Consider the following 12,106-nt stretch of genomic DNA (forward strand, 5'->3'; position numbering starts at 1 on the left):
ATTATATAAAATAAAATCAAGTTATTAAGAGGAATCAGAAAGCAACGTTCATGTGATTACCTGAATCTAAGGAGTTGGTTTTGAGGATCAGAGTATGGATTCATTAAAATTTTTTCTGATCTGTTTTCAGCTCTTTTGTATATATCTGAGCTTTTCTTAAGCATGACTACAACCATAGTATGAGCAGTGAATCTGTAATACAGACCTCTTCCACTGAACACTGTAGTGTCCAATGGGAAATGACAAAATATACTTCCTTTCACATTACTTGAAAACAAGGGAATCAGAATGTACCATTTTAGTATTAACACAGAGAAGCTCTAAGTTATGCTGGGAATTATAAACCAAGGGACATGTAATATTAAATTGATTTAGAGCATAATTATATATTTATTTAACAAAATTGAAGAAGCACATATATGCGTATTTATGTCTTAACGATGTATGTATAGTTATATATACACAAAAATTATATTCAGTGAGAAAGGAGTTTGGTGATGATTAACCGCCTGACTGTATTCTTCACACCTTTGTTCCTAAGACTGTAGATTAAGGGGTTCAGCATGGGGATCATGACTGTGAAAAACACAGTGGCCACTTTGACCGGGAGCCAGGAGCTTCAGGAGTTGGGCACATAGTAGAGCAGAAGGATCGTCCCATGGATGATGATGATGGCAGTCAGGTGGGAGGCACAGGTGAAGAAGGCTTTATGGAGTCCACAAGAAGACATCTTGATGGCAGTGACAACAATGAAAATGTAGGAAGTGAGGATAATCAGGAGGCTACTAGTCTCATTGAAAGTAGAAATGGTTAAACACGCCATCTGGCTAAAATAAGGGTCAGAGCAGGAGAGAGATAGGATAGCAGAATACTCACAACCAAAGTGATTTATGATGTTTGAGCCACAGAAGGATAGTTCCACAAGAGAATATGTGAGTGTCAGGGGACAGATCCCACCCCATGTGTAGGACCCAGCTACCAGGAGGGCACAGAGCTTAGGAGACATAGCAACTGTGTAGAGCAAGGGGTTACAAACAGCCACAAATCGGTCATAGGCCATCACCGCTAACATGAACATTTCTGTAATCACAAATGTGCAAACAAAGAAAAACTGTACCATGCAGCCTCTGAAAGTGATACTTCTGGCTTCAACAACCAAGATTTCTAGCAGTTTGGGTGTAAACACACTGGAATAACAAATATCCAAAAAGGATAGATGGCTGAGGAAAAAGTACACGGGTGTGTGGAGTTTGGGATTGCTCCTTATGATCACAATTATACTCAGGTTCCCCACTAGAGTGACTGTGTAGATGGTCAAGAATGCCAGAAAGAGCAGTACTCAGAAGTGTGGGTATTCTGAGAAGCCCAGAAGGATGAATGTTGTCACAGAGCTCCGGTTTTCCCATCCAGTACCAAGGCTCTTGTGGAAAGAAAGAAACAAACAAAACCCAGAAAATTGACTCTGAGCAGCAAACTTGACCAATCAGGCACAGGAACAACTCAGGAGAGGATAGATGTAGACCAGTGAAGACAAAGATTATCTTTTCTGGTCCTTTGGATTTTACTGGCAACCTATCAATTTTTATTATTGTTACTATGAGCAATTAGCTTTGTCTTTCAAAATTGAATGTCTTCATCTGGAAAATAAGAAAAATAGTATTTATTAATATAATTATTTAATATAAATGATGTAAAAATGTATATGATGCTTACAGCATTGTATATCCTATTCAAGCCTGTTGTGGTCAAGTAGATTCTGACTCCTAGTGACCCTATAGGACAGAGTACAACTATCCTATAGAGTTTCCAAGGAGCACCTGGTGGATTTGAACTGCCAAGCTTTTAGTTAGCAGCCATAGCACTTAACCACTACGCCACCAGGTTTTCCATATATCCCATAGTAACATACAATTACATGAGAAAAAAAGAACAAAGCGAAATCAAGAAAACCACTTAATGCGTCACAGTAGTCATATGATCATAGCAAAAGTGGCCTTGGGAAGATTAAAGTTTCAGTAGTAAATTTTTTAAGTGAAGAATATATTTGTGGACACACAATTTTGTATTGATTATTGAACTTTTTACTTTGGTAGGTATATACATCCAATTATCAAGGAGTCAAAAAAACGTACTTCAAAGAATCTTTAAGCGGTCTGGTCAATACAATCCACTGTTAACTGTGTTCACTCCATTTTATCCCCTCCATATGGGTCCAAAATGCTCAATTATTTAAAGCTATTTTCTGACAAAGTGTTTTGGAGATAATCTTAAAAGATTTATTTTGATTATCTCCCTCTGGTTATCCAGTCTGCTTGTAGTGCATAACATATTCAAAACCACTGCCATCGAGTCAATTCTGACTTATAGCGACCCTATAGGACAGAGTAGAACTGCCCCACAGAGTTTCCAAGGAGCACCTGGAGGATTTGAACCACCAACTTCTTGGTTAACAGTTGTAGCACTTAACCACTACACCACCGGGGTTTCCACATATCATATTAAAAAGAAAAAATATATATCATCAATTATAAAGCACAAAAAATGTACAATATAAAAATTATCACTGTCAGTTATTAATGACAATCAAGAAAATCCTCTTCTTATGTGGCAAAAGATGAAATAATATGTAAGATTAATAAATGTGAATTTCTTGGTTTTGGAAGGAAAAGAAGGTTAAATATTGGAAATTTTACATGACTGAACCTACAACTAAAGATTTTATCTAGAAATGGACTTGGAGACACAGAAGACAAGATAATGCCAATTTGAACCTATCTGGGAGCTGGCAAAAGTTTTAGCCTTGCCTGTGAAAATCAACACCTGCATCTCCTTTAGGGACACTAATCCCAGGAACGGAAACCCTGGTGGCGTAGTGGTTAAGTGCTATGGTTGCCAACCAAAGGGTCAGCAGTTCAAATCTGCCAGGTGCTCCTTGGAAACTCTATGGGGCAGTTCTACTCTGTCCTATAGGGTCGCTATGAGTCGGAATCGACTCGACGGCACTGGGTGGGAATCCCACGAACATAGCGTCAGCTATAGAATTGCGCTTTCTATTTCATAGAAGATCGAGCTGATTTTTTTTTTTTTTTATCTTCATGTATTTTATCTCGTGTTGACAAAAAAAAAAAATCAGCCTTTCAATTCAGGATCTTTGCTGTTATTGGGTCAAGTCCACGAAGGTTAAGAATTTGGAGGTGCAATCTGCTATTACTTCATTGTAGGTATATCAAGGCACTGAATCAATTAAAGGCTCTAGAGCTTGGACTGGAGTAAGAAATCTTAGGGATGTTTGAGCAAACTTGGCTAAACAAAAACATAGTGATATTTATTAAAGATCCTATGCCAAGTTTAAGAGTCATGGAAGTTTAAAAATGGAAAAGTCCTGGCTATTTGTACCTGCATTGTTTTCTGTCTTTATCAACAATATTTCTACGGACCTTTTTTTTTTTTGTTTCTTCCTTACATTAAAGCACCTGTCCTCACAATTAATGATCCCTTTTCAAACAGTGTTAGTGACACTTACCAGAGATTAATAATAATAGTCAAATATATAGTTGAATATTTCTCTTAAGTAGTCTTTTTTTTTTTTTTTGCTTGTAATTTCTGGCATGTTGCAAGTCCTGATGAATCTCTTTCTCTGGGGTTCACAGAAATTAAGACTAATTCCTCTTTCACATTATACTTCTTCAAATATTTGACTAGAACTTCTGTAGGCCCTTTATGCTCTTCTCTTTCTAGGTAAATGTCCTTAGTGTTGTTTGTTTGTGTTTGCATTTACTTCCTTATGTTGGTTATTAAATGTTTCAGAAGAGCTTCTCGATATTGTTGATATAGCATTAACCCTCCCGGGTTGAAATTGGCACTAAGAACTAAATGTAAGCTTCCCAGGGACGTCTTGCCAAGCCAAGAGAGAATCCACTCAGTAACCTGCTTTTCTTTGCTATACTTTTAATGAGGACATCTGACTGAGCACTCACAGTCAAATATTTGAACTGCAAAGTTTTGCTAATGGTTTACCAATAAGCCACAAACCCTGTACTTATGTATTTGGAATTTTTGGACAAAGTTGAGGATTTTGAGTTCATTATTACATTTCATGCACCTAAATTTCCATTGTTGTCTGCATGATTCTTCATTCTAATTGTATTAGAATTAGATCATGCTGATTAGCCCCTGATAATGCTGCGTCTTGCCTTTATGGAACGCTTTCACCTTACCTTCAGTTTCCATTAATATTACCAATCATCAGTGCCCATTCCATTCTTATATGATTTGGGAAATTTGTTAAACCTTTCAGAAAGTCTTTCATCTCAACCCCTGGAAAATATGTGTTGTACTCAACATGTACTTTAAGTTAAATAAATACAGGGAGTCGTAGCAACCTGGAAGAGTTCTGAAAGATTTAAAGTAAATGTGATACTCCCTCACTCATCTCACAATCATTTTGAGGGCATCTTTATTAGTTTACAAGTTACTGAAGAATGCATAAAAGACACCGAACATGTAATAATAATGTTATGGGGATAGTTTTGTTAAAGTAATTTTGGGTTATTTTAAATTCAATTAAGTATCCGGGAGGACAAGTGGGGTTGAATGGATCAACTACATCCTTGCCTGTGGCATTAAAAATAAAATTAAGAAATGACAGTCCAGGGAAGTGTCGTATTAGAAACTCTACTCTCAACAGTTTTATCTTCTTATTCAGAGAGGGGGCTGATTTGAACGGATGGAGAAAAGACAGCGTCACATCATGCCATTTGTAGAAACCATGGGCTGAGGAATCATATTTAACTAGTTCTGAATCAGTCTCAGAAACTTATTCCATACATAACTTTATCAAATTCTTTCATTTATGTGAGCCTTAATTTCATCTTGTATTAAATATGGGTAACAATACTAGGCAAGGTACCTTAAAGCTCAGCATAAGAGTCTTAAATAAGGCTATGATTTTAAAATATTTAAGAAATCCTACACTTAGTTAAACATCTTCCAATATTAGCTCATTCAACCTTAAGTTTCTAATGCTTTTAGTTCCAAGAAAATATCACTAATTCTATGATTTAAAAATGACCAAACACAAAAAAAAAAAAAACCAAAGCTGTTACTGTCAAGTCAATTCTGACTCAGAATAGCAATGTGAATATTGAAAATAATTTAAAAAGGAGTTATGTATACTGGGCTCCGTTTATACTAAAGGATTTTATGTTTTTCACTCAGTCCTGTATTCAAACTTCTGTCCGTTTTTCAACCCGCCAATATATAATCTTCATTTTCCTATTGCTTTCCCATCACTCTCTGGTACTTGATTCTCCTTCAGCCATCTCAGGTTGGTGGATGTTGAAAAGACAGGCAGGGAAAAATGAACAAAGAGAAATCTTCCACATACCCCTCCCTCTTCATTCCCACTATGAACGTCTACTCATCTAGATACAAGATTTCCCAGGCTAACCTATCTAAATGCAGTCCAATCCATAAATTTCACACTTAATGAACTCTAGGTTAGGCTGGGATACCACAGGGTAAGTGTTTTAATTACGTTATTACAAAAATGTGTTAAAATTGAAACTATTTGACTTAAATTCCTGTAATATTTTTTTTTTCTCCTGGAAGTATATAACCAAATACTTTTGTCACCCTATTGATAGAAATATTTTAAACCTTTGTTGTTCAAAAATGAATTGTTAATACCTTCTAATCTTCCACTGTCTTTTCTTCTGAAGTGGGTCTTATCCTTCTTTAGTATTTATCCCTCATCATCTTTCAGTGATAAGATCCCTACATAACTCTTGCAAGAACAATTTGCTGATTAATTCAGATCTCTTTTTTTTTTTTTTATATTGCTCTATTTTCTTTCTACCAGTATCTTCCATCTATGTGCAATGACTGGCATATTTTGTTGTTTTTTATGCATGTATGTATGCCTCTGTATATTTTACTTTTTTTTTCCTTGAAGGTTTCACATGTTTTAAGGACAAGAATTACATGTAACATCTCTTCCATAACCTCTAATGTATGTAAGATGGAAATTAGGTACACAGTTTCAAATTCAGTACAATGGTCCTAGGGATGGAGAAAGTAGAATTCTGCACCTTGAATACACGCCATCAGCTGAACTAGGTTGAAATGACTCTAACACAACTCACTTAGGTTTTCCCTGCCAGATTTTTGCTGGATTTCAGTATTCCTCACATGAGATGGAGAAGAAAACCCAACGTTGAATCAGCTCACCAAAAGATAGATTTTCCTGATGTATTTTTTTATTGAAGGCTTCTTTGCTGTTATTAACAAACTGCATACTCTTTCTTTCTAAAATTGAAATTTTCTTATAAATTTTCATTCCTTTGCAGGCAACGAATGCCTCTTTCAAAATGCAACTCAATGAAACAGCCAATTAATGACTTTTTTCCAATTGTAAAGAAATTTTAGAATGAGTGTAGAGATATTCTGGGGAGAAAGGGAGACCTGGAAACTAAATCTCATGATCACATTGTTTGTTTTTCACTGAACTGTTTGACCTTAGGGACCCAGACTCCTGAGAACCGTGACTGGGGCTTTTTTTCGTGAGCTACAAACCAAATAATTAGAAGGAATTTTCTCTTCCATAATTTAAGTTATACTTTCTTCTAAATAATTAACATTGATATTCATATCTTAAAAATAAATAAATAAAGTTTATCTGGGTACAGAGGCTATACTTCTGAAACTCCCCAAAAGAAAACCAGTCATATCTATTTCAATAATCCCAATATAATTATGTTTTTATAATGAATTTTTCAGTATTTTCACATTGCATTTATATTTTTGCACATATATTATGTAGAAACACATTACATGGTAAATAGTTTTACATTCTACTTAGCAGTACTGTGTTCTGAATATGTTTTCATCTGGGGCCCAGGACAGTGGAGATCTGTTAGGTATCTTGACTGTGGTTGTAATTCTAGCTGTATTTTTCAGTACAGTCATAAAGATCACAGTGATAATAGTTTAAATCCATTTATGTGATTCCTGTATCTACCCCTCAAATGGATAAAAATCAGGAAAGAAAAAAAAGTGGTGTTAAATATTGACCCAATAAAAGGCCAGTAAATTTGTTCCTTGACAAGGGAATCTTAAGACATGGGCGTATTGCAGTGGCATTTGAAAAAAAAAAATACCAAAATTATTCAAAGGGATTGAAGATTCTGGTGCAACTAATATTGGTGGATTTAGCCAAATTAGTGGTCTACATATAAGGAGCTAATTCAGGTTCGTGTTTACAAGTTTCATTGTTGACTGCCACTCAGTCACTCCGATTCGTTGTGACTCAAGTACAGCTGAACAAAAAATGCTGGCCTGTTTGGCACGGGCCACATGATCAGTTGCAGATCAGGCAATGTCCTATTGTGATCTATAGGGTTTTCATTGGCTGAATTTCAGAGGTTCCAGGTCTTTCTTCCTAGTTCATTTTTAATCTGGGAGCTCCACTGAAATTTGGTCAGCTTCACAGCAACATGTAAGCCACAACTGACAAATGAGTGGTGGCTGTGCATGTATAAGCTATTTGTTAAAAGTGGATGGCTACCAAAATTTGCCTACTGGTTTTAAGGGAGCAAGCTATGTGAGTTTCTTTGAGTGACCCACATTAGCACAGTTAGCTTGATTTTTCTATTGAAGTTAAGTCAGGAATTAAGTCATCAAAATTAGACTTTTAAAATCTAAGCAAAGAACCACTTTAAAACAGACTAAAGAAAGGCAAAACCTATTTTTCTCCCATTTTTCAAGTTTCTGACTTTGGTTCCTAAGCCAAAATTTAAAGGCTAAATATAGCTCAAGTTCATATGGGTCCAATAGCATTTGTGTAACAAGTTCTACTTTTTAAAGTATTGATGAAATGTATCACTACATTGTAATTTTAAATTCAGTGTTCCTTATTTTGTTTGGGATTGTATATAGGTTTTGTTCAAAGAAAGGAGCGGTCTTAATTATCTAGTGATGTTATAACAGAAATACCACAAGTGGGTGGCTTTAACAAAGGAAAATTCATTCTCTCACAGTCTAGGAGACTAGAAGTTTGAATTCTGGGTGCCAACTCCAGAAAAATCTTTCTCTTTCTGTCAGCTCGGGGGAAGGTCCTTGTCATCAATCTTCCCCAGTCCAAGAGCTTCTCAGCAGCAGAGACCCAGGGTCCAAAGGATGCACTCCCCTCCTGGTTCTTCATTCTTTGTGGTAGGAGGTCCCTCTGTCTCTGCTCACTTATCTCTTTTATATCTCAAGAGATTGACTCAAGATACAACCTAATCTTATAGATTGAGTCCTGACTCATTAACATAACTGCTTCTAATCCTGCCTCATTAATATCATACAAGTAGGATTTACAACACATAGGAAAATCCCATCAGATGACAAAATGGTGGACAATCACACACTACTGGGAATCATGGCCTAGACAAATTGATACACATTTTTCGGGGGCACAATTCAATCCATAAGAAGAGCTAACTGGTTTTCATGCCCCATCTTCATATGTGTTTTCCTCATAATTTTAAATTGTTGATTTCAGAAGCTCTGAACATAGATTTAGATCAGAAACCCAGATTGTGACTACTCCAACAGAGCAGTGGAGGATTTCATTACATGCAGAAATACATAAAGAAATAAAAGAAATGGGGATACTTATTATGGGTAATACACCATCATCTTGAATTAAAGTATAGAGTATTTCAACAAGTATTGCAAGTTCAAAGGTTAAAAATGTATTTAAAATGTAGATGTTAATCACTCAAATATATGTCATCATGGCCTATGTGATGTGGGCCAGAGAGAATGTCATGGAAGTATTGCCTTGGAGGCTACAATTTGAACAATTAGATGAAACATTGTCACCTGTGATATCTTGTTGTGAATTATTTTTTTTAAAGCCCTGGGGACATTTGTATCATTAGCTTTACCCCATTCATCTTTAAAAAGAGAAAAAAGTTAACCAGACTGAATACATCTTGATTTTATACACATATAAATTACAGAAAAGTGCAAGGGAAAAGTTCATTTGTAAAACATCAGTCAAGTTGTTTATTTTCTTTATTACTAATCATTTTATTTTATTTTTATTTGCTATTAAAGTGTATATTCTTAATTCCATAACTGATTGTATTGCAAGATTACACATAAATGTAATTGATTTTCAACTTACAAATTCTAGCACTTTCATAGAAACCTTCAGATTTTGTGCAAGTTATCATGATGTCTATGAATAGAAATAGGTTTAATGTTTTCCTTCCTAGCATCATGGTTATATTTTTCTTGTTTAACTGCGGTGGCTAAGACTGCCAATAAAATGTACAAAAGAAATTATGAGCATGGACACCTTTACCTTACTCTCAATATTAAGGGAAAAGCATTCAATATTTCACCTAACAGCACTGTGTCAGATACAGGCATTTTTATAGAAACTCTTCATGAGTTTTAAGAAGCCTCTACTGCTAGTGTTATCAAAATGTTAGTACATTAGGAAGGAAAAAGCATGCAATCGTCTCATTAGGTGCAGGAAAAAAATCACAAAATGCAACATCTGCTTTTTATGAAAAGAATCTGAAAAACAAGGAATAAAAGGAAACTGCCTCAATCTGATAAATAACATCTATAAAACACACTACAGCAACACATCACATCTAGTGTAGAAAGCTGAATGTTATCTTCCCAGGATCAGAAAAAATGTGTCAGCTCTCACCACTTCCATTCAGCACTGTACTGAAGGTTTTAAACAATGAAATAATGCAAAAAGGAAAAGAATAAATTCATCCACACAATATGATCGTTTATAAATAAAATCATATGGCATCTACATAAAAAGATATTATATTAGATCTCAAAACTAAGTTTAGTGTGAAACCAAAATAAACAAAATTCAATTTTATTCTTATATATTAGCAAAATTGAATAAGAATTTATACTAAAACATGGTTTTAATAAAATCTCATACATATTCAAAACTTACAAATGAATCTAACAAAAATGTGCAGAGTTTGTACCTACAAAACAACAAAACATTAAAGAAGACCAAAATCATAATTTGGAAAACTCAATACTGTAAAAATATTATTTCTCTTCTAATTAAAACACAAATTTCATGAAATCACAAAAATATTCCAACAGCCTCTTGTATTCATTGTCATTCTCATTCTAAAATTCCTGGCCTATAATCTAGAAAAATTCCAAAAACACATATTGAAACTATGTTGGACAACCAGTACTTTTAACAAGTGGTACTGAAACAATTGGATATCCAAATATTTAAAAAAAAAAAACTTCAATTGATAAATTAGACCATAAAAAAAGAACTCAATATGGACAATAGACATAGAAAAATAACACACAATTATAAAATGTCTAGAAAAAAATAGAAGAAAATTTTTGTCACCTTGAGGAAGACCAATGATTTTTGTATTCCTGTATCAAAAACCAATTTATATGTATTTTTAAATCGATAAATTGAATTTCATCCATATTGATGAAAGACACTGTAAGAAAAAAAAAAAAAGCAAGGGAATAGTAAGAAAGATTTGCAAACAACACATTTTGCAATAAAGAATAGTAATTGTATCAAATTAAATACCTTAAAATCCAATAATAATAAAATAAATGCAATTGAAAACGAGAAAAGAATATACACAGGCACTTTAACCAAAAATAAACAGGCTACAAAAGATTACATGAAATGATATTCAACTTAATTATTCATTTGTCGTTAATGTTGTTGTTTATGCTAGGTGCCCTCAAGTCAGTTCCCCCTCATATAGGGACCCTACGTACAACAGAACGAAACATTGACTGGTCTGCAATCCTCACAATCTTTGTTATGTTTGACCATATCGTTGCAGCCACTGTGTCATTCCACCTTGTTAAAGGTCTTCCGCTTTTGTGACGACCATCTACTTTAACAAGCATGATATCATTCTCCAAGGACTGGTCCCTCCTGATAATATATCAAAAGTACAGGAGAGGAAGCCTCCCATCCTCACCTACAAGAAGCATGCTGGCAGTATTTCTTCCAAAACTGATTTGTTCGTTCTTCTGGAAATCCATGGTATATTCAATATGCTTTTCCAACACCATAATTCAAAGGCATCAATTTTTCTTCTGTCTTCCTTATTTATGAGGCAATTGAAATTATCACGACTTGGGTCGGGTGCACCTTAGTCCTCAAATTAACATCTTTGTTTTTTAACACTTTAAGGAGCTCTTTTGCAGCAAATTTACCCAATGCAATTCGTCCTTTGATTTCATAATGTTGCTTCTATGTGTTTCAATTGTTGATCCAGTAAAATGAAATCCTTGACAGCCTCAATCTTTTCTCCGTTTATTATGATGTTCCGTATTGGTCCAATCGTGAGGTTTTTTTTTTTTTTTTTTTTTTTACGTTAAGGTAAAATCCATAATGAAGGCTGAAGTCTTTGATCTTCATCAGTGTTTCAAGTTCTCTTCACTTTCGGAAACCATACTGCAGGTTGTTAATGAGTATTCCTCCAATCCTGATGCCTTGTTCTTCTTCATATAGTCCAACTTCTTGGATTATTTGCTCAGCAAACAGATTGAATAGGTATGGTGAAAGCATACAGTCTTCAGGCATACCTTTCCTGACCTCAACCCATGAAGTATCCTGTTGTTCTGTTCGAAGGACTGCCTCTTGATCTATGTGTAGTTTCCTCATGAGCACAATTAAGTGTTCTGGAATTCCCATTCTCCCCAAAGTTATCCATAATCCGTTATGATCCACACAGTCAAATGCCTTTGCATAGTCAATAAAACACAGGTAAACAGCTCTCTGGCATTCTCTGCTTTCAGCCATGATACCCCTGGTTTCACATCCTCCTGAATCCGGCTTGAATTTCTGGCAGTTCTCTATCAATATACTGCTGTAGCCAATTTTAAATGATCTTTAGCAAAATTTTACTTGCATGTGATATTAATCATATTGTTCAATAATTTCTGCATTTTTTTTATTCACCTGTCTTTGGAAAGGGCACAAATATGGATCTCTTACAGCCAGTTGACCAGATAACTTTCTTCCAAATTTCTTGGCATAGACAAGTGAGCACTCCAGCGCTGCATTCACTTTTTGAAACAT

General features: G+C 34.9%; 1 pseudogene; it reads right to left on the reverse strand.

The window, feature by feature from the left end:
• Window positions 1-475: 475 nt before the first annotated feature.
• On the reverse strand, window positions 476-12,106 carry LOC100677519 (olfactory receptor 1165-like; annotated as a pseudogene).

The sequence above is a fragment of the Loxodonta africana genome, chromosome 22, assembly GCF_030014295.1.
Source record: "Loxodonta africana isolate mLoxAfr1 chromosome 22, mLoxAfr1.hap2, whole genome shotgun sequence".
Classification (NCBI taxonomy): domain Eukaryota; kingdom Metazoa; phylum Chordata; class Mammalia; order Proboscidea; family Elephantidae; genus Loxodonta; species Loxodonta africana.